Source organism: Hevea brasiliensis, chromosome 12 (genome assembly GCF_030052815.1).
Source record: "Hevea brasiliensis isolate MT/VB/25A 57/8 chromosome 12, ASM3005281v1, whole genome shotgun sequence".
NCBI lineage: Eukaryota > Viridiplantae > Streptophyta > Magnoliopsida > Malpighiales > Euphorbiaceae > Hevea > Hevea brasiliensis.
The window spans coordinates 55,402,904-55,428,455 of record NC_079504.1 but is presented as its reverse complement, the minus strand read 5'-3'; the positions used below and the strand labels follow the sequence as shown (position 1 = coordinate 55,428,455).

At 36.0% G+C, this 25,552-nt stretch overlaps 1 pseudogene; it reads left to right on the top strand.

The window, feature by feature from the left end:
• Positions 1-23,592: 23,592 nt before the first annotated feature.
• On the top strand, positions 23,593-25,316 carry LOC131171230 (protein TONNEAU 1b-like; annotated as a pseudogene).
• Positions 25,317-25,552: the final 236 nt, after the last annotated feature.

Below are 25,552 nucleotides of genomic sequence, written 5' to 3'. Positions count from 1 at the left end.
TAAATAACTTGGGAACAACATGAATACAATCTTTCTGGATAAGTCATGTCCTTATTATGAAGTATCCTCGATTGTGAACCCATTTATGATACTTTGTGCTAGAAATACTGTCACTCATATTCTTAACAACTTAAGAATAATATTTCTAACAAAATATCAATGTACCTTTTCTATTACACATAAATATATTATGTAAATGGAAAAGTGGAAATGCATTTTATTAATAAAAATATGTATGAGATACATACTAAATGATATGCTCTAGGGCATAGTACTAACACTACTGTCCTCTTGAACTCAATAAGCCCATATTTAATCAGTTTGTCATACTGCCTAGCTAAAGGCTATGGTTGTACCACTGGTGTCTACAGTGGGGCTTGAGTAGGCATGTTACCAGCCATCTGTTGGAACATTGCAGTCATCTGCTGAGCAACCGAGCGAGGCTGCGATCTTGAGAGGCTAGTGCGATTGATCCACTCACATTGTGAAGAACTGGGGCTTTCCCTTGCACCTTAGCCTCTATTGATTGATCGACTCAACAGTCGCCTTCTTCCATAGTCAATTAGAGCATATTATACCTCCTGAACAATAACACAAAGAGATTTCCTCCCATTAGTGCACATTTATAATGTAATGTACTGCATGTATCAAACAATAATATTGAGCAGTTGTACTATGAAGAAAGAATATTCAAATTACAGGTCAAAACAGAATTTTAAACTAGCTCTGATACCACTAAAACATGTCATACCTTATCCCTCCATAAGGCATAACATGATCTCATAGTATACCTAATGAATTACCAAACCTCGTCTACTGATAACCTATTAAATATACTACAAGGGATTTTAAACCTTTTCTTATTCCTTTTTGCAGTAGTGAGCACTTTAGACAAGTGTTAGAATTTTTTTTTTTTTTTTAACTGAAGTGAACCCAAATAACAAATATGAAGTATGAGTAATTTCTGCAAAAATTTTAGCAGAGTGCCATTGGTATTTTGAATAAAACAGTTCTTCAAAAACTTGTAGAAAGCACTTCCAATCATTTGTTCAATCCCAAACTCTAGTATGGCTCAACATAAATAAATTTTCTCAATATTTGTCAAACTCAATTCAATATCAATTTTAAATATTTCCAAAGATAGACTACAAATTGACTGAGTAGTTTAAAAGTTGAGATAAGAAATAAATATATTACAACATTAGTTTACAACTGCTCAAGACCAAGTACAAAATATACAAACAGTGCACAAATATTACCACAAAAATTACAAAAGGTGGTATACTCAATATACCCGACAGAATCCCAAAATGTAGCACAAGCAGCCTACTCTGCTGGTCTGTCTATCTGTCTACCTACGATATCAATGAAAAGGCTATCGCTGAGCCAACATCTCAGTGGTGCACAACATTAAGAAAATATAATTTAAAACCATAAACCATAAATCATATAAACTGTGGATACTTAAAATCATAGTTAAATTCAAAACACAGAGAATGTCATAAAGAATTAAACTCCATTTCACAATGTCTCAACGAATATCAATAAATCACACACACAGCTTAATCATGATTCGATAGTCCAATTCATCCCAAAAGCCGATGGCTAGTAAAGAATAACATAGCTAGCTAGCAATTATATGAGTACTCATCCTATTCGTCCTCAACTGGCACACACCTCAACACTTCAGCCAGAGAGGGAATTCAAAGCCAATTCGTCCCACTAGACAAGCTAGCGAGGAATTCAATCAAATATACATGATAGATGTGGTTTCAAACCATTTACAATATTTTTCAAGCAATAAGATTCCATCAAATTCCATTCAAACAATTTTTTCCTCAATTTAAGCAATAACATACAAATTGTCATAATTTATTTCAATTGAAAATTCAAAAGAAATAACTGTTGTGCATAAACCTCTGATGAGTAGCCTCTTGGCCTTGACTCAGTGGTTCTTTCCCCTTCTCTGAGTCTTTGCTAACTAAAACACACAATTTAAAGTATTTCAGTATTCAGTTAAATTGTCTCTAACAATAAGATTCAATAATTAAATTTATTTAATACTATTGCTTTCATTAGTTAACCTATAATGTTAACCTTTGATGCACTCTAGGGGAATAAATTTTAATGTTACCAATATGTCACATTTTATAGTCCTTTAGTGTTGGTATATGTTTCCAATTTCATTTTCAAGTGTATTTCATTTTATTGCAATTTATCAAATTTTGGTATGCTATTTTGACCTAGTCGGATGACCTAGTTCCGTCAGTTTTTGGGTTATGGTCAGAAGTACAAACTTATAGGTCTATGTCTTAGTGAACTTTTACCATAAATTTTAGGTCATTTGGAGTTTTCTGGACCAAAATATGGTCATTTTACCAAGGCTGGACAGATTGCACTAAAATGGCAAACTTAGGTCATTTCCGATTCTGACAGTTTTTATACCCAAACTTCTACAAGTATTTTGACTTGCTTATGGTCATTTTTGGGTTTTGTGATCTCTACAAAAGATGTAGCCCTATGTCTAAGCTTTCCAACCATATAAATTTCATGTCATTTGGACCTGTTTTGAGTGAGTTATGGCCAAAATACTGACTGCTTTTCAAATGGTCAGTTTTCAGGTTTGCAATCTCACTAATCCGGATTTGGTCAATTCTCATGTCACTTTCTGGATAGAATTTAGGTAGGCTTTCTTCACGAAAGTTGGCACATTTTGTGCCTAGTTTCACCTCCAATTGGCCTCAAACCAATTGGAGTCACACAAGTCCACTTATAGCCTAAAACACATACTGCCCTTAACACATTTTTTAGGCATTAACCATTCACACTTTCAACTAACTATAACTTCACTTCCCAAACAATTCTGCATTTGTATCATACCACAACCATTCATTACTTTACATTATAGTAACTTTGGGTAGAATATAACCAATTTATAATGCACCAATTACGCTTTCAATTCACAATATCCAATTCTAAATAATACATACACATGAATGCTCCTAACCACTACATATAACTTCCATCCTCAATCATACAAACTGCCCCTACATCATCACCAGAATTCATCAATAAGTTTCATGATATTGTACATAATTTCATGGGTTTAAAGGCTGCCCAAAAATGGCAGTTTACTTAGGTATTGAATTTCCTTTACAAACCCTTAATTTCAATTGCTCAATTCACACATACACATAACATTCATTGGCTAAAATATCTTATAAAATTAATCAACATGATTTCCCATCAATTCCCACCAATTTAATGTAAGAAGAACTCAAGCAAACTCACCTCCCATGGCTGCCAAAAATGGACAGTCCCATAACTCAACCATTTCTTCAAATTTCTTCACCCAAAATATTACCCACAACCTCAACACAAGTTCTAATTAATGAAGGGAAGAAAATCGACACTTACCTCTTGTTAGAGCTTGCTAAGACTTGATATTTTCTCTCCTTTTTGCTGCCTACTTACTACCCATGATGTGAGGACCACTTTTAATGAAGGGAGTTTGAAGAAACATGGCTTGAATTAAGGTCTATGGAGGTTTGTTCAAGCTTTGGCTATAGAGTTTCAATGGAGATTCAATCGGCTGGAGTGTTTAAAAATTGAAGATGACTCAAGGTTCTGTCAAAAATAATTTATATAGGTCTCATAAGTAGAGGTTAGTGGAGCACTAACTTAGATTAAATGATTAAATTACTTAAAGCTCGATAATTTGCATTTATGCCTCATTTCTTCCACTATTCATATAATGTACCACATTTTTATTTTTCATGACATCTTCTGTAACACCCTCCCGATAACCACTCCGTACATCCTACTGTTCCGGTGACCGGTGTCGGTCCGGACAGCTAGAATGTCCGGAAAAATATTTAAACTAAAGTCAGGAACCATAATTAACTCAAATATTAACAAGAAAAATTTAGTAAAAATTTTAGAAATAAAATGCAACCAAGTCAAACGAGCCGGTGCCCAAGCGATGGGTAACCAGAGGGAAGTTGCGGTTCGCAAACGAGGAGCCCTAGACAGGGAAAAATTATAAAATAATTTTGGGACTCCAGAGAAGGGTCATTGAGGTTCCTATGGCATTAGAATGCCAAGAAAATATTTAGAAAAATTTTTCAATCTGACAGACAATTTTGACCCGTTAAGCCAAACGGAGGGCATTTTGGTCATTTCGCCTTCAGAGACGATTTTTGGCCGACTTGTCCAGTTAAGTAAATAATTAATATGATCTAAAATATGAATAAATATTGCTAAAAATTAAATTGAAATTTGGTAGAAAAGAAAAGAAAGAAAAAGGAGCTAAATTGGGAATTATGATGTCATGCTTAAGTAATTAAAAATGCTATGGCCAATCACAATTAAGCAAGACAATTAAAATGCAATAAAAATGGATAAAGGAGGCAGAATCTAGAAACCAAAAAGAGCAGCCCTCTTCTTCTTCAAAACGTCTCACTCACCTCCCACACATTCCACCATTAACAAACCTTCCTCCCTCCATTTTTCCTAGCTCCCTTCCACTAAAAACCCTAACTACCAACACAAAAATTCATTCTATCATCTTGGTGATTATTGTGGGAGAAAAAAGAAAAGGAAACCAAGACTTTGAGGAAGGGAAAAATCTGCCCTAAGTGAGGTTAGTGCTACAATTTCATTTTCCTTCTTTTAAATTCTAGTTAGAACATTTTTGAGCTAAGAAATCTTAAGGAATTGAAGTAAATTACATGTGTTAAGGGTACCTTCAATTTTCAGCAGCCCTATGGAAGATTGAGTTTGATTGTTTAATAAACTTAGAGTGGCTGGAAATGAGGGTTAAGGTATTAAAATGCATGGATATTGAACTAAGTATGTAATTAAGGTTTATGAGTAAATTGATTTGGATATTAGGGTTTGGAAAGGTGAAAATGTGACTTGGCTTAGGAAATTGTTAGAGGACATTTTAAGGGTCAATTAGTGACCATTTTAGGTAATTTGACTAACAAATGGACTGAAAAATGAGGTTGCAAATTGAGTTTGCAAGCTGCCCTAGGACAGCAGCAGAGGGACTGAAAATTCAGTCCCTCTGCACTGCCATAACTTGGGCAGTGGTAGTCCAATTGAAGTTTGGCCAATTGGACATGAAACTAGGCTTATAATGGCACATTTTTGCTGAAGAAACCATGCCCAAAAGACCAAAGCAAGAGGACCAAAACTTGGCCCCAATCCGGAACCCTGAAACTGCCTCTGCAGAATTTGACCAAATGAACAGTAACTGTTCATTTGGCCATAACTCACTGTAGATTTGGTCAATTGGTCTGAAAGTTTTACAGCAACAAGTTAAGACATAGACAAACAACTTTCATGAAGGAACCTACCCCAAATTATGGACATAACCCATTCAACCAAGTGACTCAAGTTACTGTTCATGCACTGTAGATATGGTAAATTTCTGCAGAATGCATATCCGGACAGCTTGGGTTTTTGAGCCATATCTGGAGCTACAAAACTCCAAATGGAGTGATTCAAAAAAGGAAATTCAACTAGACAAAATAAGGAACAACTTTCATGTTTTACATTTCTTCAAATTCCAACAGTAACAGTGTCCAATGGAACAGTGAAGTTGACTCACCAAAACTGAAAAATCTGTTTGTGTTGAGTTACACTTTGGAATGGCAAAAACACTTAATGCCAACAAGTTTTAAACACCAAATGTGGTATGTTGGGAGTGCCAAAGTTAATGTACACATTTTTATTCCAAAAGTCAACATTTTTGTTGACCAATGATGAATAGTGACACCAAAAAAGTTGAAATTCACAAATTGACAAATTTAAGAGTTTCAAATGCCCTAGTATACCTAACAAGATTGGTTTGGATAGTTTGGCATGCCAATAGGGTTCAGTTAGCAGTACTGCACATGGCAAAAATGCCATTCTGTGATTTCATGGCTTTTAGCCATTCGACTTTACATTGAGACTTGGCCTTGTGCACGATATTATTCTGACTTGTTAGCTGCTCTGCACACACCGGGAGATGCATATGTGACCGATGGTGTGACGGCCCGAGGTACTAGGTACCCAGTGCCAGTTTACCCGTTATCCAGTCCAGTCGTCTAGTGTAGGTTACTTGGGCAACCAAATGAATGAAAGGGAACAAGTTACTGAATTAATGTATACATAACCATATTAAACAAATGAATCATACACATTCACTATATATTCGTTTCTTGCTATTTTCTTTTATTATATTATTGCACCACTAAGCATTATTGCTTAGCGCGTTGCTTTTGCCACGCGTAGGTACTGGAGATCCCGATCGTGAGCCCAGTAGACCACAGACTGGGTGAGTCCATCTGGCAGTTCTGCTCAGTGTCCGTGTCACCTCGTCATCTGCAGTGCATTGGTAGGACACTAGATGACATTTTGTCATTTTGTAATTAACTTTTTATTTTCTCATATGTATTTGGGATTTATGTAATGTATTTTGAGGTTCATGTAAATAATAAAGATTTATGGTTATGTATGGTATTAATTTGAGTATTTAATGTTTGTATATATATGAGAACCCTGAGAAAGGGATGTTTTGAAAAATGAAAAGATTGTTGAGACCTGAAATTGACAAATTATTGAGATATTGATATTGAGTTTTATTGATGATATTGGAGTTGAGAATGAATGAAATTGAATATTGGAAGTGTTTTAACAGGTTCCGAAGAACTGTTTTCTCCACCTTTAGCCGGTACTCCGCCGGATTTTCTTTAAAATCTTCGGAACCTCAAATGAATAATAATTTTGATAAATGGCTTAAATAAATCATATTTCATAAATTGGCTTCAAAGGCATGACACAAATTAAGTAAGGTATATTAGAGTGTGCCAGTACACCGTGTGGCATTACTTACTCGGGTATACTGTACACGGGTAAGGGGTGTCACATTTAGTGGTATCAGAGCACGGTTTAGGCGTTTCTGGTCCTAGATTGAGTCCATACCATGCATTGCATTTGTAAGAGTCGAGGTGACACTAACGCAGATCTGTTTATCTTTCTTATTTTGAATAGGATATGGATCCTTCATCTCAGAGAGTCGTTGAGGAGGAAGTGGAGAGTCATGCTCCACCTGCAGCAGCTGAGACTGGGGGCATGAGAGAATCTGCTCCGCCAGCTCAAGCAGAGCCTGCTCAGCCTCCACAGGCCATGTTCCAACAAATGGCCGACTTCTTTAGACAAATGGCCGGAGTAATGCCAGCACCACCACCACCACCAACTCCACAGCAGAAATCACACTTAGAAAGGTTAAGAAAGTTTGGGGCAGTGGATTTCTATGGCAAGAGAGAAGATGACTCATTGCGTGAGAATGGTTGAACGTAACAGCAGAGTACTAAAACAACTCCATCGCACCCTGAGCGTAACTTAGAAGTCGCTATATCCTTGTTACAAGACGATGCCTACGGATGGTGGGACATCGTGTCGATGAAGTGCAAAGTCAGAACTTGGGACTTCTTTCTCTCGAGTTCAAGAAGAAATATGTGGTCTTGTATACCGGAAGAGTGAAGAAGAGAATTTATTAACTTCGAGGCAGAGACCGTTGTCGTAGGCCGAGTATGAGAAGGAGTTTGTTCGGTTAAGCCGCTATGGAAGGGAAATAGTCCCTAACGAAGCTGAAAGGTGCAAGAGATTTGAAGAGGGACTGAATGACAATATCAAGATACAGCTCACTGCCTTGGGAATCACAGAATTTAGCAAGCTAGTGGAAGCTGCAATAAGAGTTGAAAAAGTGAGAATCAATGAGCAGACCAGAAGGGATAGACAGCAGAAGAGGGGACCAGGTCAGTTTAGTTCTGCTCCTGGATTTGGGAAGAAGTTTAAGGGTCCTCCTGCACAGAGTTCGGGTCAACCACAGGGTCAAGGTCACCTCAGGCCTGTGCCACGATTCACCCCTAGGAGAGGTCAGTCCACACCATCAGTGGGCAGCTCTCCAGGGATGGGGTTCAGGGGACCAGCCCCAACATCTTCTGCATGTCCGCATTGCCTGAAATGGCATAAGGGAGTGTTGGAGAATGACTGGTGCTTGCTTGAGGTGTGGGTCAACAGAGCATCAGTTGAGAAACTGTCCACGCAGAACTACTACAGCTGCTCCAACACAAGCGCATGCACCGCTCCCGCACCACCAAGGGGTAGAAGGTCCGTAAATCCGACGCTGTGGGGACCATCTCGAGGCTGCATCGAGCCAGAGAGGCCAGATAACAGACCACCTGCCAGAAATTATGCTTTGAGAGCTCAAGAGGAGCAAGATGCCCCGGACGTCATCAGGGGTACGTTCTTCCTCTACAATACTCCTGTGCATACATTAGTGGATCCAGGATCCACTCATTCATACATTTGCATCAATCTACCCGTAGAAAGGGGGATACTGGTAGGGGAGAGTGACCAAGACATTCTGGTCACTAATCCATTGGGCCACAGTGTGGTAGTGAACAAAGTATACAAGGGTTGCCCATTGGGGATTCAGGGGTATGAATTCTTGGCAGACTTGATTGAGTTACCCTTCCACGAGTTTGAAGTGATTTTGGGAATGGACTGGTTGTCACGTCATCAGGCAATAGTTGATTGCAAATTGAAGAGAATTTCTCTAAAAACTTCAGAGGGTAATGAGATCACAGTTGTGGGGGAAAGGACAGATTTCTTGTCCAATGTCATCTCAGCCACAGTTGCAAGACGAATGATGAGAAAAGGCTGTGAAGCCTACCTAGCACATGTGGTGGATACTAGGCAGGCTAAGCCAAACTTGAGTGACATACCCACAGTGAGAGACTTCCCAGAAGTATTTCCTGAAGAATTGCCTGATTTGCCACCAGAAAGGGAAGTTGACTTTGCTATTGAGACATCGCTGGCACAAAGACCCATTTCCATTGCTCCTTATAGGATGGCACCCACTGAATTGAGGGAGTTGAAAACTCAATTGCAAGAGTTGCTGGATAAGGGGTTCATACGCCCCAGTGTGTCACCATGGGGAGCTCCAGTGCTGTTCGTGAAAAAGAAGGATGGGACTTTGAGACTTTGTATTGATTACCGGCAGTTGAATAAAGTGACTGTGAAGAACAAATATCCGTTGCCTAGAATTGATGATCTGTTTGATCAATTGAAGGGAGCAAGAGTATTTTCTAAGATTGATCTCAGATCAGGGTATCATCAGTTGAGGGTGAAGGATGTAGATGTGCCCAAGACTGCATTCAGGACCCGGTATGGGCATTATGAGTTCCTAGTGATGCCCTTTGGCCTAACAAATGCACCAGCGGCATTCATGGACCTTATGAACCGTATCTTTCATCCACACTTAGATCGGTTCGTAGTGGTCTTTATTGATGATATTTTGGTGTATTCCAAGACCAGGGAAGAACATGATGAGCATTTGAGGATTGTTCTACAAACCCTGAGAGAAAAGAAGCTGTATGCTAAGTTGTCCAAGTGTGACTTTTGGTTGAATGAGATTGCATTCCTTGGACACATAGTGTCAGCTGATGGGATTAGGGTGGATCCCAAGAAAATAGAAGCAGTGATGGAATGGAAGCCTCCCAGGAATACAACTGAGGTCAGAAGCTTCTTGGGGCTAGCTGGGTATTACAGAAGATTTGTGAAGGGATTTTCCCTAATAGCTGCTCCAATGACCAAGTTGTTACACAAGAATGTCAGATTTGACTGGAATGACAAATGTCAGACCAGTTTTGAGAGGTTGAAGGCTATGTTGACAGAGGCACCAGCAGCACAAGGTCGTGAAAGGACTTTGTGGTCTACAGTGATGCCTCTCATAATGGGTTAGGGTGTGTATTGATGCAAGAGGGGAAGGTGGTCGCTATGCTTCCGCATAAGGCCACATGAACAGAACTACCCTACCCATGATCTAGAGTCATAATTATCTTCGCACTGAAGATATGGAGGCATTATTTGTATGGTGAAAAGTGCTACGTTTACACAGACCACAAGAGCCTGAAATATTTGCCAACCCAGAAGGAGCTCAACCTTAGACAGAGGCGATGGATTGAGTTCCTGAAGGACTATGACTGTGTAATTGATTACCATCCTGGGAAGGCAAATGTAGTTGCTGATGCTTTGAGCAGAAAATCCATGACAGCCTTGAGATCATTGAATGCCCGTCTATCTTTGGTTCGTGATGGAGCTATCTTGGCTGAGTTGCAAGTGAGGCCAGACCTGCTACAGTAGATTTTAGATGGGCAGAAGGTAGATGAAAAATTACTGGCTATTATGAGCAAAATCCCAGAGGGAAAAGCAGTTGACTATGAGGTGAAAGCAGATGGGTGTCTGCACTACAAAGGAAGACTGTGTGTACCTGATGATGGGGAATTAAAGGCTAGTATTCTAAAAGAGGCACACACTAGTGTATATGCTATGCATCCAGGAAGTACAAAGATGTACCATGATCTGAAGCTTCAGTATTGGTGGCCTGGTATGAAGAGGGACATAGCTGACTATGTGACTAAATGCTTGACATGTCAGCAAGTCAAGGCAGAGCACCAAGTTCCATCGGGTTTGCTACAGCCTATACGCATACCTGAATGGAAATGGGATCGGGTCACCATGGATTTTGTAAGTGGTCTACCTCTCACCCGGAAGAAACATGATGCAGCATGGGTGATAGTTGATAGATTGACAAAGTCAAGACACTTTACGCTAGTTAGGGTGACTACTCACTAGAGAGGTTAGCGTAATTGTATATCGCTGAGATAGTTAGATCGCATGGAATTCCACTTTCCATCATATCCGATCGAGACCCAAGGTTTACATCGAGATTCGGAAGAAGTTGCATGAATCCTTGGGTACACAACTCCATTTCAAAGATGCCTTTCCATCCTCGACGGATGGGCAATGAAAAGAGTAATCCAGTAAATAATTGAAACCAATGAAATTGATACAAATATTGAATTGAAATGATAACAATAATGTGAAATACTTGTCGTCCTTGAGGATATCCGAGGAGTTGTGTCATTGAGTTTGAGGAAGTTGGGATAGATACCTCCCACTGGCAGAATTTGCATACAACAATAGCTACCAAGCTAGCATTCAAATGGCCCCATATGAAGCACTGTATGGAAGAAAATGTAGAACTCCAGCTGGACTGAATTGGGCGAAGACAAATCGGTAGGGCTGCACTGTGAAACAGTGAGGAAAAGGTGAAATCAATCAAAGCCAATTTAATGATTGCCTCGCATGCATGTAAATCTTATCTTGACCAAGAGGAAAGAAATAGAATATGGGGTTGGCGACAAAGTGTTCCTCAAGGTGTCACCATGGAAGAAGGTATTGAGGTTTGGAAGGAAAGGTAAGTTAAGCCCTAGGTTCATTGGCCCATATGAAGTCATCGAACGTGTGGGTCCAGTGGCCTATAGGCTAGCTTTACCACGGAGTGGACAAGATCCACAATGTGTTCCATGTATCCATGCTCGTAAGATACCGCTCGATCCTTCACATGTCATCTCCAGAGAAGAAATTGAAATACAGCCGGATTTGACATACGAAGAAAAACCTCTACGGATCTTGGCTCGGGAAGTGAAAGAGTTGAGAAACAAGCAAATTCCATTGGTGAAAGTGCTTTGGAGGCACCACAACACCGAGGAGGCAACTTGGGAAAGTGAAGAGTCGATGAGGCACCAGTTCCCTCAAATGTTAGCATCATGTAAATTTAGAGGACGAAATTTAAATTAGAGGAAGAGTTGTAACACCCTCCCGATAACCACTCGTACATCCTACTGCTCCGGTGATCGGTGTCGGTCCGACAACTAGAATGTCCGGAAAAATATTTAAACTAAAGTCAGGAACCATAATTAACTCAAATATTAACAAGAAAAATTTAGTAAAAATTTTAAAAATAAAATGCAACCAAGTCAAACGAGCCGATGCCCAAGCGATGGGTAACTAGAGGGAAGTTGCGGTTCTCGCAACGAGGAGCCCTAGACCCGGGGGAAAAATTATAAAATAATTTTTGGGACTCCAGAGAAGGGTCATTGAGGTTCCTATGGCATTAGAATGCCAAGAAAATATTTAGAAAAATTTTTCAATCGGTACAGACAATTTTGACCCGTTAAGCCAAACGGAGGGCATTTTGGTCATTTCGCCTTCAGAGACGATTTTTGGCCGACTTGTCCAGTTAAGTAAATAATTATTATGATCTAAAATATGAATAAATATTGCTAAAAATTAAATTGAAATTTGGTAGAAAAGAAAAGAAAGAAAAAGGAGCTAAATTGGGAATTATGATGTCATGCTTAAGTAATTAAAAATGCTATGGCCAATCACAATTAAGCAAGACAATTAAAATGCAATAAAAATGGATAAAGGAGGCAGAATCTAGAAACCAAAAAGAGCAGCCCTCTTCTTCTTCAAAACGTCTCACTCACCTCCCACACATTCCACCATTAACAAACCTTCCTCCCTCCATTTTTCCTAGCTCCCTTCCACTAAAAACCCTAACTACCAACACAAAAATTCATTCTATCATCTTGGTGATTATTGTGGGAGCAAAAAGAAAAGGAAACCAAGACTTTGAGGAAGGGAAAAATCTGCCCTAAGTGAGGTTAGTGCTACAATTTCATTTTCCTTCTTTTAAATTCTAGTTAGAACATTTTTGAGCTAAGAAATCTTAAGGAATTGAAGTAAATTACATGTGTTAAGGGTACCTTCAATTTTTAGCAGCCCTATGGAAGATTGAGTTTGATTGTTTAATAAACTTAGAGTGGCTGGAAATGAGGGTTAAGGTATTAAAATGCATGGATATTGAACTAAGTATGTAATTAAGGTTTATGAGTAAATTGATTTGGATATTAGGGTTTGGAAAGGTGAAAATGTGACTTGGCTTAGCAAATTGTTAGAGGACATTTTAATGGTCAATTAGTGACCATTTTAGGTAATTTGACTAACAAATGGACTGAAAAATGAGGTTGCAAATTGAGTTTGCAAGCTGCCCTAGGACAGCAGCAGAGGGACTGAAAATTCAGTCCCTCTGCACTGCCATAACTTGGGCAGTGGTAGTCCAATTGAAGTTTGGCCAATTGAACATGAAACTAGGCTTATAATGGCACATTTTTGCTGAAGAAACCATGCCCAAAAGACCAAAGCAAGAGGACCAAAACTTGGCCCCAATCCGGAACCCTGAAACTGCCTCTGCAGAATTTGACCAAATGAACAGTAACTGTTCATTTGGCCATAACTCACTGTAGATTTGGTCAATTGGTCTGACATTTTTACAGCAACAAGTTAAGACATAGACAAACAACTTTCATGAAGGAACCTACCCCAAATTATGGACATAACCCATTCAACCAAGTGACTCAAGTTACTGTTCATGCACTGTAGATATGGTAAATTTCTGCAGAATGCATATCCGGACAGCTTGGGTTTTTGAGCCATATCTGGAGCTACAAAACTCCAAATGGAGTGATTCAAAAAAGGAAATTCAACTAGACAAAATAAGGAACAACTTTCATGTTTTACATTTCTTCAAATTCCAACAGTAACAGTGTCCAATGGAACAGTGAAGTTGACTCACCAAAACTGAAAAATCTGTTTGTGTTGAGTTACACTTTGGAATGGCAAAAACACTTAATGCCAACAAGTTTTAAACACCAAATGTGGTATGTTGGGAGTGCCAAAGTTAATGTACACATTTTTATTCCAAAAGTCAACATTTTTGTTGACCAATGATGAATAGTGACACCAAAAAAGTTGAAATTCACAAATTGACAAATTTAAGAGTTTCAAATGCCCTAGTATACCTAACAAGATTGGTTTGGATAGTTTGGCATGCCAATAGGGTTCAGTTAGCAGTACTGCACATGGCAAAAATGCCATTCTGTGATTTCATGGCTTTTTAGCCATTCTGACTTTACATTGAGACTTGGCCTTGTGCCTGATATTATTTACAGCTTGTTAGCCGCTCATGCACACCGGAGATGCATATGTGACCGATGGTGTGACGGCCCGAGGTACTAGGTACCCAGCGGTTACCCGTTATCGATCCGATGCCTAGTGTAGGTTACTTGGGCAACCAAATGAATGAAAGGGAACAAGTTCTGAATTAATGTATACATAACCATATTAAACAAATGAATCATACACATTAACTATATATTCGTTTCTTGCTATTTTCTTTTATTATATTATTGCACCACTAAGCATTATTGCTTAGCGCGTTGCTTTTGCCACGCGTAGGTACTGGAGATCCCGATCGTGAGCCCAGTAGACCACAGACTGGGTGAGTCCATCTGGCAGTTCTGCTCAGTGTCCGTGTCACCTCGTCATCTGCAGTGCATTGGTAGGACACTAGATGACATATTGTCATTTTGTAATAAACATTTTATTTTCTCATATGTATTTGGGATTTATGTAATGTATTTTGAGGTTCATGTAAATAATAAAGATTTATGGTTATGTATGGTATTAATTTGAGTATTTAATGGTTGTATATATATGAGAACCCTGAGAAAGGGATGTTTTGAAAAATGAAAAGGTTGTTGAGACCTGAAATTGACAAATTATTGAGATATTGATATTGAGTTTTATTGATGATATTGGAGTTGAGAATGAATGAAATTGAATATTGGAAGTGTTTTAACAGGTTCCGAAGAACTGTTTTCTCCACCTTTAGCCGGTACTCCGCCGGATTTTCTTTAAAATCTTCGGAACCTCAAATGAATAATAATTTTGATAAATGGCTTAAATAAATCATATTTCATAAATTGGCTTCAAAGGCATGACACAAATTAAGTAAGGTATATTAGAGTGTGCCAGTACACCGTGTGGCATTACTTACTCGGGTATACTGTACACGGGTAAGGGGTGTCACATTTTCAAACTGTGATACTACTTATTTTTAATGGACATTGAGGTCAAAAGGCAACTCTAGGTGTCAATTGACCAAAATGCCCTTATCCGGTTTGTATTCCCAATTTTTTTATAACACCGATTTTTGTTGGTTTTTCGATTTTTCGTTTTTCTTTGTACTAATTAATTGAATTTTCTTTGAAATTTTCTAAGTCAATTATACCCTAATAGATGTTTATTTAAGTCTTAAAAATATTTCCCAAGATTCCCCGCGGTCCAAGGCTAGTCAACGGTCCTTGCCGCAACTTCCCGGTGCGGTCACTCATCTTTATGGTTTTTAGCTCATTTAACTTGGTTACATTTCATTGCTATTATTTTCCCTTTGTTTTTCTTGTATTTTCCTCTATTGTATTTTCATTATTTCATGTCTCCTCACCAATATTTAAGTATAATTCCAAGCATTCTAGCTATCCGGACAGACACTGGTCATCGAAACAGTAGAACGCACTACTGAATATAGGGGTGTTACATCTCCATTCTACCTATGGGACAAAACCTTGAGGTTGTGGCCAAAGCGGATAATTACTCTAGTGGTTGGAGCTCGACCGTTACAAGAATGATGGCACTAAGGGTAATGAGAGTGAGCATATGTCTTCCAGTCACCCTGATTCTTATGAATTAAAGGATGATACATTTGATGAAAGTGAAGATGACTTTGTAATGAGTAAGAGTAGTAGAGTAAGGTTTGAGAAGAATGCAAATAACACCCCCCCCCCACTCTTTTTTTTTTTTTTTTTTTTTTTTGTCTTGGTATGGAATTTGTTGATGCTAAAGAGTATAGGGAGGCTATTGCTAAATATTCAACAGCTAAAGGAGTTAAAATAGTATTTGCATAAGATGAGCCTAATAGGGTCAAGGTTAGGTGTCAAGCAAAGTTCTCCTTTGTCATTTATGCTAGCAAGATTAGAAAAAGACCAATCCCTTATTGTAATGACATTTAAAGTTGCTAATAGGGAGGAAATTTTTAATGATGGAGAAGAGTTTAAAAACAAAAGCTCTAGTGATGAGAATGATGGCAGTAAGGGTAACAAGAATGAGTATATGTCTTCTAGTGACTTTTGTTCTTATGAATTCAAGGATGATAAATTTGATGAAAGTGAAGATGACTTTGTAATGAGTAAGAGTATGAGAGTAAGGTTTGACAAGAATGCAAATAACCCCTAACTATTTTTTTTTTTTTTTTTGCCTTGGTATGGAATTTGCTAATGCTAAAGAGTTTAAGGAGTCTATTGCTAAATATTCAATAGCTAAAGGGGTTAAAATAGTATTTGCAAAAAATGAGCCTAATAACTTCAGGGCTAGGTGTCAAGCAAAGTTCTCCTTTGTCATTTATGTTAACAGGATTGAAAAAGACTAACCCCTTATTGTAAAGACATTTAATGCTGTTCATAGATGCTATAGGGTTTTTAAGAACCCAAGGGTTACTGCTCAATTTCTTGCTAACTACTTCAATAGGAGAATTTATACAAACCCTAAACAAAAGTTAAAGAACTTAAAGCCTTTGCTAAGGAAGAGTTGAGAATTCATGTTTCATATTCTAAGTATAAGAGAGCTAGGATGTTATTGTTGAATAAAATGGATGGAAGTTATAAGATGGAGTACAGATAAATAAACATATTTAGCTAAGATTGAGATATCCAATCCAAGGTCAGCTTGTAAGGTGGAGCTAAGTATAGAGGTTCTTAGGTAAGGTAGGAAACTCTTTTAATTGAATGTTTATGTGTTTTGATGCTTGTAAAAAGGGTTTGTTAGGTGTGTGTATACCTGTAATAGGGATGGATAGGGCTTTTCTCAAAAGGATTTGCAAGGGGCAAGTTCTATGTGCAGCTAGGAAATATGAGAACAACCATATGTTACCCATAGCATGGATAGTGTGTTTATAGGAGATCAAAGAAAACTGGAAGTGGTTTTTGCATTGGCTAGTTTTGGAGCTAGGATTAAGAAATGAGAGTGGATTGACTGTATCTTCAAAAATGTAAAAGGTAAACTAAATTAATAAGTTGTTATTTATTTCTTTTTACTTATATATATGTGTTATTAACAAGTGTGATCACACAGGGTTTAATTGAAACAATCAAAGAAGTTCTTCCAATGGCTAAGCATAAAATGTGTTACAGGCATGTTTGTGCTAATTAGATAAGAAGTGGAGGGGTGGGGAATTGAAGAAAAAAATTTCTGCTTGTCTTATAGCACTTATGAGGAAGAGTTCAAGAATAACTTGAAGGTTTGCTCAACATGGAAAGAAGGCTATTGAAGATCTGCTACATTATCCTCCTCAGGCATAAGTTAGGGCATACTACAGTAATAGATGCAAGTATGATATGGTAGGCAACAATGTAATTGAAAAAACTTCAATTCTTGGATTAGGGAGGCTAGGAAAAAGCCCATCAACTCAATGCTTAAACAACTGAGGCTGTGAGTTATGAATAAATTTATGGAAAGTAGGAATAAAGTGAATAAGTTGACCAACGAATGGAGCTCTAACAGTATGGACAAATTTAAGTCCCATTTGAAGATATCAAGCCAGTGTAGATTGGTGTTCAATGGGGATGATGGCTATGAAATCAATAATGGGGAGGATACACACGCTATGCTTTTAGAGAAGTAAGTATGCACATGCAGGGTATGGGATCTTATTGGTATTCCTTACCCACAAGTAATATGTGCACTGTTTCATGATAAGAAAGGTCTAGATGGTATCACAGGGACAATTATCTCAGCAGCTACAAGTATGTCATTCAACCTATTAGAGGCAAGAAATTTTAAAGGTGTGATGAATAAGAAGAAGTTGAGTCATCATAATATAAAAGACAGCCTAAAAGACCCAAGAAGAAAAGGATGAGAAGCAAAGATGAGCCAAACAAGCTTCCTATAACTAGAAAGCTATCAAAGGAAAACTTAAAAATGTATTGCACTAGCTACAAAGGTGTAAATCACAATAGGAGGAAGACTTGTCCTAGTAGACTACCTAATAATCAAACAACAGAAACAAGTTCTAGCTAGTTTATAGCAGATATGAATCATGAGTTTGTTAGTAATGTGGATGTACCAATTGAAGAGCTTGTTATAAATTCTAGAAAAATAAGAAGAGCAAAATAGCCAACTAGAAGAGAAATGACTCAACCTGAAGCAGCAAGCAACACTCCTCAACTAATGACCAATCCACAACCATACAGAGTTCATAAAAGTTAGCCTATTGCACAACCTTTAAATGTAATGTTTTATTTTTTAAATTTCATAAGAGAAATATGCACATAATTGATAGGATGTTACTTATATGCTTTAGTTTATAAATGTGTAAAGGAAAAATTAAATTTCAGCAAAGCTTTTGGTGGGAAATGTCACAAGAATCTTTGAAGCAGAGGCATCACTGGAATGAGAGTTCTTATAAATTAAAGCACAAGACAAATGGCCCATAATGTGATAAATTAATTGCAAAATTAATTTATTGTTTAACTTTATTAATTTGTGTTTATCTCATTTATTATTTTCATTAATATACAGCCATCCTTGATCAATGAGAAAATAGTTCATGATGGAAACTCAAATTACCAACCACAAAGTCAAAAACCTCCATAGCCTAAAAATAAAGAAACTGGCATCAAGTTAAAAATTGGTCTATTTTCAGAGGAATCTATTAGCCTCCCACCAATAAACCTAGGTTTTTATGCTCCTGGTATTCAATGGAAAGACAAGTAGGCGACTTGAGGAGTAAAGCAAGTTAGATATTAGTAAGCTTATGAAGAAGTTTAAGAGGACTGAGGATGTTATGGATTGAGATTGTAATTATTGATATAATTAGTGTTTTTAGTAGGCTAAGTATAGTGATTAGCAATATTAACTTTATAAGGTCCCCTTTTTGTTTTGGTTTTGATTTAAGCATGGAAGTTCCATGTGGAACATGAGGATCAAGTGCTAATCAAGTTCCTTTAGGAACTAAATAATACTCAGGGGCACTTTTTGTTTTTGGTACAATAAGATAGACATTTTTATTTATTGATGAACAATGATAATATTTTTGCAAGTTATGTATGTAATAACTGAAACAAACGTGCAGTCACTATTTCCTATATATAATGATCAATGTTGAAATTCAATTCTACTTTGAGACTCTTTATGATACATCTCTATTATATTAGTTGTTTTGAGATTGATAGGTTTTGTGGATGTATTTACATTCATTTTGCTGTGCTTATCTTCATTTTGATAGAAAATGCATAATGGCCAAACTAAAGGTGATTGTATTCACAACTTTGGTCAATATGATAGAATAAGCAAGCAATTTGGTCATCCTTTATTGCATCTATCATGCTACAAAGCATATTTATATTATCAAATTATTCACATAATTGTCCATTAACTCTTACCAATTAACATGTGCATAAATTTATACCACGTTCAACCATAACAATAATTTTGTCAAAAGTTTCATCTCCATTTCATTAATTTTTGGTTCTTAATACACCAATCCCACCAATAACAACTTAAATCAATAAAATTCATTACATTAGCTCCAACATACCACACAACAACATTATACTTGTAAAACAACACAATGGCAAACAAAAGCCATGAACCAACAAGAGCAAACATGTAATAACCCCATTTCTTATAACTATTTTCAACATTTTGATAGTCTCCCACTTCCTTCTTTATTCTGTTCCATCTCATGCCTTTGTGTGCCATAAACATCACAACACAAGCTTTTCCTGCATAGCTATTTCAACCCAATTTGCTCATTCTCCATCAATTGCCTCTCTATTACATAGGTATATAAGAGGGCTAAGATGGAAATATAGCTATAGTTAAGAAATTAGGGAGTTACTAGAACTGTTATAGGATTGCACTATAAATAGAAAATATACCTGTATAATTGGTCATCAGTGAAGAACAGTAAAGAATACTCTTTTCTTCTATTTTCTATTCTCTCTCTAATTTTCATCTCTATTCTTTATTTTTTACTACCTCTTTGTCTCCCTCTCTTCTTTCTCTTCTAAATTCTTGGATTACAAACCCTAATCTAAAAGTTTTTGTGACACATTAGTATCAGAGCCCTATTTTAAGTAGGGTTTACTTTTAATCATTCTTGCTAGAGTTTTAATCCTTAGCAGATAAATGGGTCTTCCAAAATTCTAGGTTTCTTTCTACTATTCTCTCTCTCTATTATTTCCTTCAAAATTATTCATTCTCTTTTTTAAAATTATTCATTCTCTTTCTCTCAGATTTCTTCCTTCTTTCCCTTTCTTTTTCTTCTTCTTCTTCTTCTTCTATTCTTACTTTTATGATCTACCCTCTTCCTTTCTTCTTCTCTACTTCTATTTCTCTTTCCATTCCTCTATTCAAATTTCTTTTATATTCTTCTTCCTTTTTTGAAATTCTTCTTCCTATTTTTCTTAATTTTACTTCAAAATTTCCTTTCTTTGAGTTTCTATTCTGCTTTTTCGATAATCAAATTTCTACCCTTTCTTGATTTTCTTTGTTTTCTTGAAGTTCTTGAAGTTCTTCAATGTGGGATTTGCTTCTAATTCATTTCACTGGTGTTCCAAGATGCCTAGGAGTGTGGTGGTGAGTCAAGAAACCATTAGAATGGATGAGTTTGAGGAGATGTTGTAAATCATGCAATAAGGTATTAATAAGAAGATTTAATAGAAGATTGAGCAAAAAATAGAAAAAGTGAAGAAATTGCTACTGGACGAGATATGAAACATTATGAGTGGATTTTTTTCTGAAAAAAAGAAAGGAAGGAACTATTAATAAGGAAGTTGAAGGGAATGTGGTGCTAAAACAGCAAGGAAGCAAAGGAGTCTTGCTAATTCCCAGGTGGCAATAAAAGGAAATCATAAGAGCTAGGCACATGTAATTTCTTTTATAGGAAATGGGAAGGTATCGAGGATTTTGCCAAAAATTGAGTTAGTTACTTGTGATGGTAGTGAACCTAGGATTTGGCTTAGAAAATGTAAGAAGTATTTTGAGATATATAAAGTGCCAAAGTATTAATGAGCAAGAATTGCTACTTTGTTTTTGATAGATAGGACAAATTCTTGGTTTCACAGTTGGAGTAAGGGAAAAGCTAATCTATTGTGGGAGGAATTTGAGAAGGAATTATGTATTAGGTTTGGGGGGATGAATGATTGGAGGATATAGTTAAGGAACTCATGAAATTAAGGCAAGAAAACAATCCAATTAGAATTCACGATGACATGGATATCAAACTCCCCGATGGAAGAATTGTAATTATAAATGATGAAAGAGATTGTGTTGCTAAACATATAACTTTTGTAGAAAATGCTATGGCCATAAGAGCTTTGCACAATCAACATCCTATCCAAGTAAGATATGTTGGTGCAGTTGAGTATAATTTGTTGTTGGGATTACTTAACAAATAAGTTATAGAAATAGAAATTATGGAATCTTTTCATCATTTGTCCATGTTGAAGATGACTATCTCATATGTAATGGAGTAAAGATTGGTAGCAGTGTCTTCGCACTGAGAAATTGCAATCATTTACTGCCTAAAGAGATTGGGTTTAAAATTAGGAGAAGGTAGAGGAAGATGATGTTTTCCTTCAAATACTACAATCATTGACTTCTCAAAGAGAATGAGTTTGAAATGAGGAGAAGGCAGAGGAAGAAAATCATGCCTTTGCTGCAACTATTTGTTTGCCAAATGACTCTCCAAGTTGCTAGTTCCAATGTTATATTGTTGCAAAAGAGGCTTACCAACAAAATTCCAATTGAAATGGCATTTAGGAAGTTAGAACCATCATTCCTACAAGCTCACTTTTAGATTTTTAACCTTCTTGGGGACCAAATCGTTCTAAAGGGAGGAGTATTGTGACATAACTAGAAAAAAGGGTTGAGCTAGAAATATAACTATAGTTAAGCAATTAGGGAGTTACTATAATAGTTATAGGATTGCTCTATAAAGAGAAAATGTACCTATATAATTGGTTATCAGTGAAGATAAAAAAGGAAAAAACTCTATTCTCCTATTTTTTATTCTCTCTTTATTTGCATCTCTATTCTTTGCTACCTCTTTTTCTCCTTCTCTTCTTTCTCTTCTTCTCTTCTAAATTCTTGGATCAGAAACCTTAATTTAAAGGTTTTTGTGACACTCTTCTGCAACAGCTCTTTAATAAACTCCTTAGCCCAAACAGTTGACTCCATGTCAATCCACTCAAAGATCCACAGCCTTTACAATTAAAATTTTATAACAAATTGAATACATAGACAACAAATAACATTTACTTATAATATTTCATTCACAGTCATCCAAGCCATATAGGAAATTAACCATTTAAATAACAACAAAAATTAAAATCAAAATTTTCATTTCCTATGATTCAAACACCTATAGAACCTTTTGCCTAGGTTTATTTCCTTTTTAGTTGTCCAAATTTTTACAAGCCATATACACCAGCACAAAATTATTAGTCATATTATTTCCGTATCCACTCTTCTCCTTGTGCTTCTAAGGCTTGCAAAAGGTGAACATGAAGTGCATGAAGACAAGGAAGCCATCCGTAATAGCTATTTCCTTCTTCTTCTTTCTTCATGATTCTCAAACTTTTTTGAGCTTCTATTTTGAAAGCTCTAAACACCTGCTTAATACCTTCTAAACTATTGCTTTGGGTCACTTGGTCATATTGGGCTTAATTGATTGATTTTTAATAATTTACATCCTTATTTAGCTCTTTATAAAAGGGTTCGGATGATTTCAAACTTTGTTTAAGGGCTCAATTGACTATTGATCTATATTTCCAGGGCATATTTAAGCTTTGGTCCAAATTTTTCAAAAAATCCTATATATAAAAGAGAGATGTATTATGTGGGTATTTGTTTCATTGCAAAGTAAAATTATTTTGTTATGTAAAATAAGATAACAAAATTTTACAATTCATCTCATGTGATTTTTATAAATTAGCTTTCTTTCATAAATTTATTAATTATAAAAAATTTATTAACTTAAAAAAAAAGTAAAGTTTTTTAAAAATATATATATAATATTTTTTGAAAAAAAAATTAATGGATAAATTATATTGTGCAAATTTTATTAAAAACTACAAATGTGATATTCATCATAGTAAATTGTATTAAATTAAAAAAATAATTACATTTAATCATTATTTTTATTAAATTAATAAATTTTTCATAATAAATTATTTACACAAAAAATTATCAGTAAACAAAATTCTAAAATTTTATTAAATTACCTTATTTTCCATTTATAGAATACCCCCAAAACGAGAGTTAGAACGTTAAGGGTCTATTTGGATGAAGGTGAGGGAGGGGTAAATAAAGGTAAGGAGGGGTAAATAATTACTTTAACCTGTTTGAGAAAATGTGAGTTAATAGAGGATAAAGGTAAGTAATAGTGAGCTTTACCCTCTCTCACCTCTCAAATCTTAATTTTTTTTACACCCCAAATTGGGATGTAAGGAGAGTTAAGGAAAGAGAGAGGATAGTTATGAATATTTCTATTTCTACACCCCTTAAATTTACCCCTTCTTCACCACTTCCCAAACATAATGAATATATATTATCCCTCCTTACCTTTCCATTAATTCACTTTTTTCTAAACATGAGATTTTTTTATTATAACTGTCCTTATCCTTCCCCTTCCTTACCCTTCCATTGCTTACCCTTCCATCACCTCATCCAAACAGTCCCTAAAGAGAGGAAGAGTAAATGGAGAAGAAAGGAGCTGAAAATTTAAAAATGGACGATTACACCAGAGAAATGATGGACCTTAAGACTCTTATTACTCAAAACCTTGAGAAGAAGGGTTTATTGGCTAAGATTCGGGTAAATATTTTCTTAAATTTTCTATACTTCTATTTGGTTACTGAGAAACTGATATTAGTGGATTAGAATGTGAAAAAGAAAATGGGGAACGGGGAATTTACCTTTCCTTAAGTTAATTAGTGGGATAAGACAATAAGGGGTTGTTCGTTTTTTTCATTTATATGAAAGGAATTAGTCTACTAGTCCATTTTCTTGGATTACTATAGTGAAATTTGATTACTTGTAGCTAGGGTTTTGATTTTTATTCAAGATCAATGCTTGTTGTAGACTTATGTGAATCTCCGATTTTTAAATTTCCCCTTCTCTGCGTGTGCAGAGAATTAGCGTTATTCTCCTACAGATTAAATTAATTGTTGATTTGGTGCTGAGGTTTATGTTCAGAGTGAGTTTTAGGAAGCTTTTTTTTTTTTTTTTTTTTTTTTCGAGAGGGGGGATGGGTAGGGGTATGTAGTGAAATATAGAAATTGACTATAAAGCTAAACTGCTTTTTGGTTGGTGACTAGGTTATGCTTTATTTCTTCATTATCAGTGTAATTTTGGGGTGTGGTTCCCTTTCATTTCCTTCCTTTTTTATTTTTTTAGAGCTTTCTTTTATTGTTAATGTGTTGTTTTTGCTCCTAGGGTGACCTCAGGGCAAGTGTCTTTGAGGCAATTCAAGAGGAGGGTAGAGTAATTGAAAAGGAAGAAGGCTTACCTCTTGCTTTGTTAGGGAGCCGCAATGATCGTGCAAAACAACTTCATGTGTCTCCTTCAGGTTGCTCCTTGAATTTCAGCTTTTAATTATATGAGAGGTTTTTTTTTTCCTCTCTCTCTCTCTCTCTCTCTCTCTCTCTCTCTCTCTCTCAGTTGGCATTCTTCATAGTATTTCTGAATAAATTGAATAACTAGTTGATAAGGCCATGTTTGTTCTAGGAAGAAAGTTGCTTGGTGCACTTTGGATGAGGAAATGGCAACAAGTAAAAGGTTTTCCTAGTATAATGACATCCATGTTTTAAAGTTTTCTTTATTAAGAGATTGAAATTTTGGACTTATTGGGTTTATGTGCTTCTAGAAATTAAACTATTAATGATGGACTTTTAGATTGTGTTGCTGATGTGTATTCACCTTTATGTTGAACATTAGGAAATACAATTTTTTTTTGTTTTGCATTCATCAATAGAGGCTTCTTACATAGCAATTGCTTGTGTCATTTAAAATTGCATATTCTAATATAAACATTTGTATTCTTTATTAGTGTAACAAGAAGTTCATGGTCATTTTATTATTACTGTGTTCTGAGTTTTCTCTACAAATGCAGGGAGGTTACTAACTGCATCGATATGTGAATACTTAGACTGGGCATAGCTAAATCATTCGCTTAAAGTTTATTTGCCAGAGTGCAATTTGGTAATCAAGTCATTTTTCAATGTATTATATACAATAAATTTTTTTACTTGATATTTAAGATATTTTTTTTTCTTTTATGTGAATGTTAATAATCCTTGTATTATTTTACATTGTAGCATAAAGAATTTTGGAAAGCTGAGCTAAAAGAATTTAGTAGCAAAAATGGATATGATCTTAAAAGCAATGGCGATAGTGGTCCTCTACTTTTGGATGTTCTTGAAGGATTTTTGAAATTTGAGGTTTGTGTGTAAAGTCTTCTTTTTGGATGTCAAACTTTTTCGGCTGAATTTTCTAGAATTGAGTCTTTATGTTTATTAGACCAAGTTTAAATGCAATTTGCAGTTTGTTTTGGTGTCTAATTATTTTGACCAATTAATACACATAAGGACTTATTATTTATCTGTTTTGTGACGTCTAATTTTGTTATTATCAATGCATAAAATAGTGGTTGTGGTTATATGAGTTGTCTACAAATGTTTTACTAGTA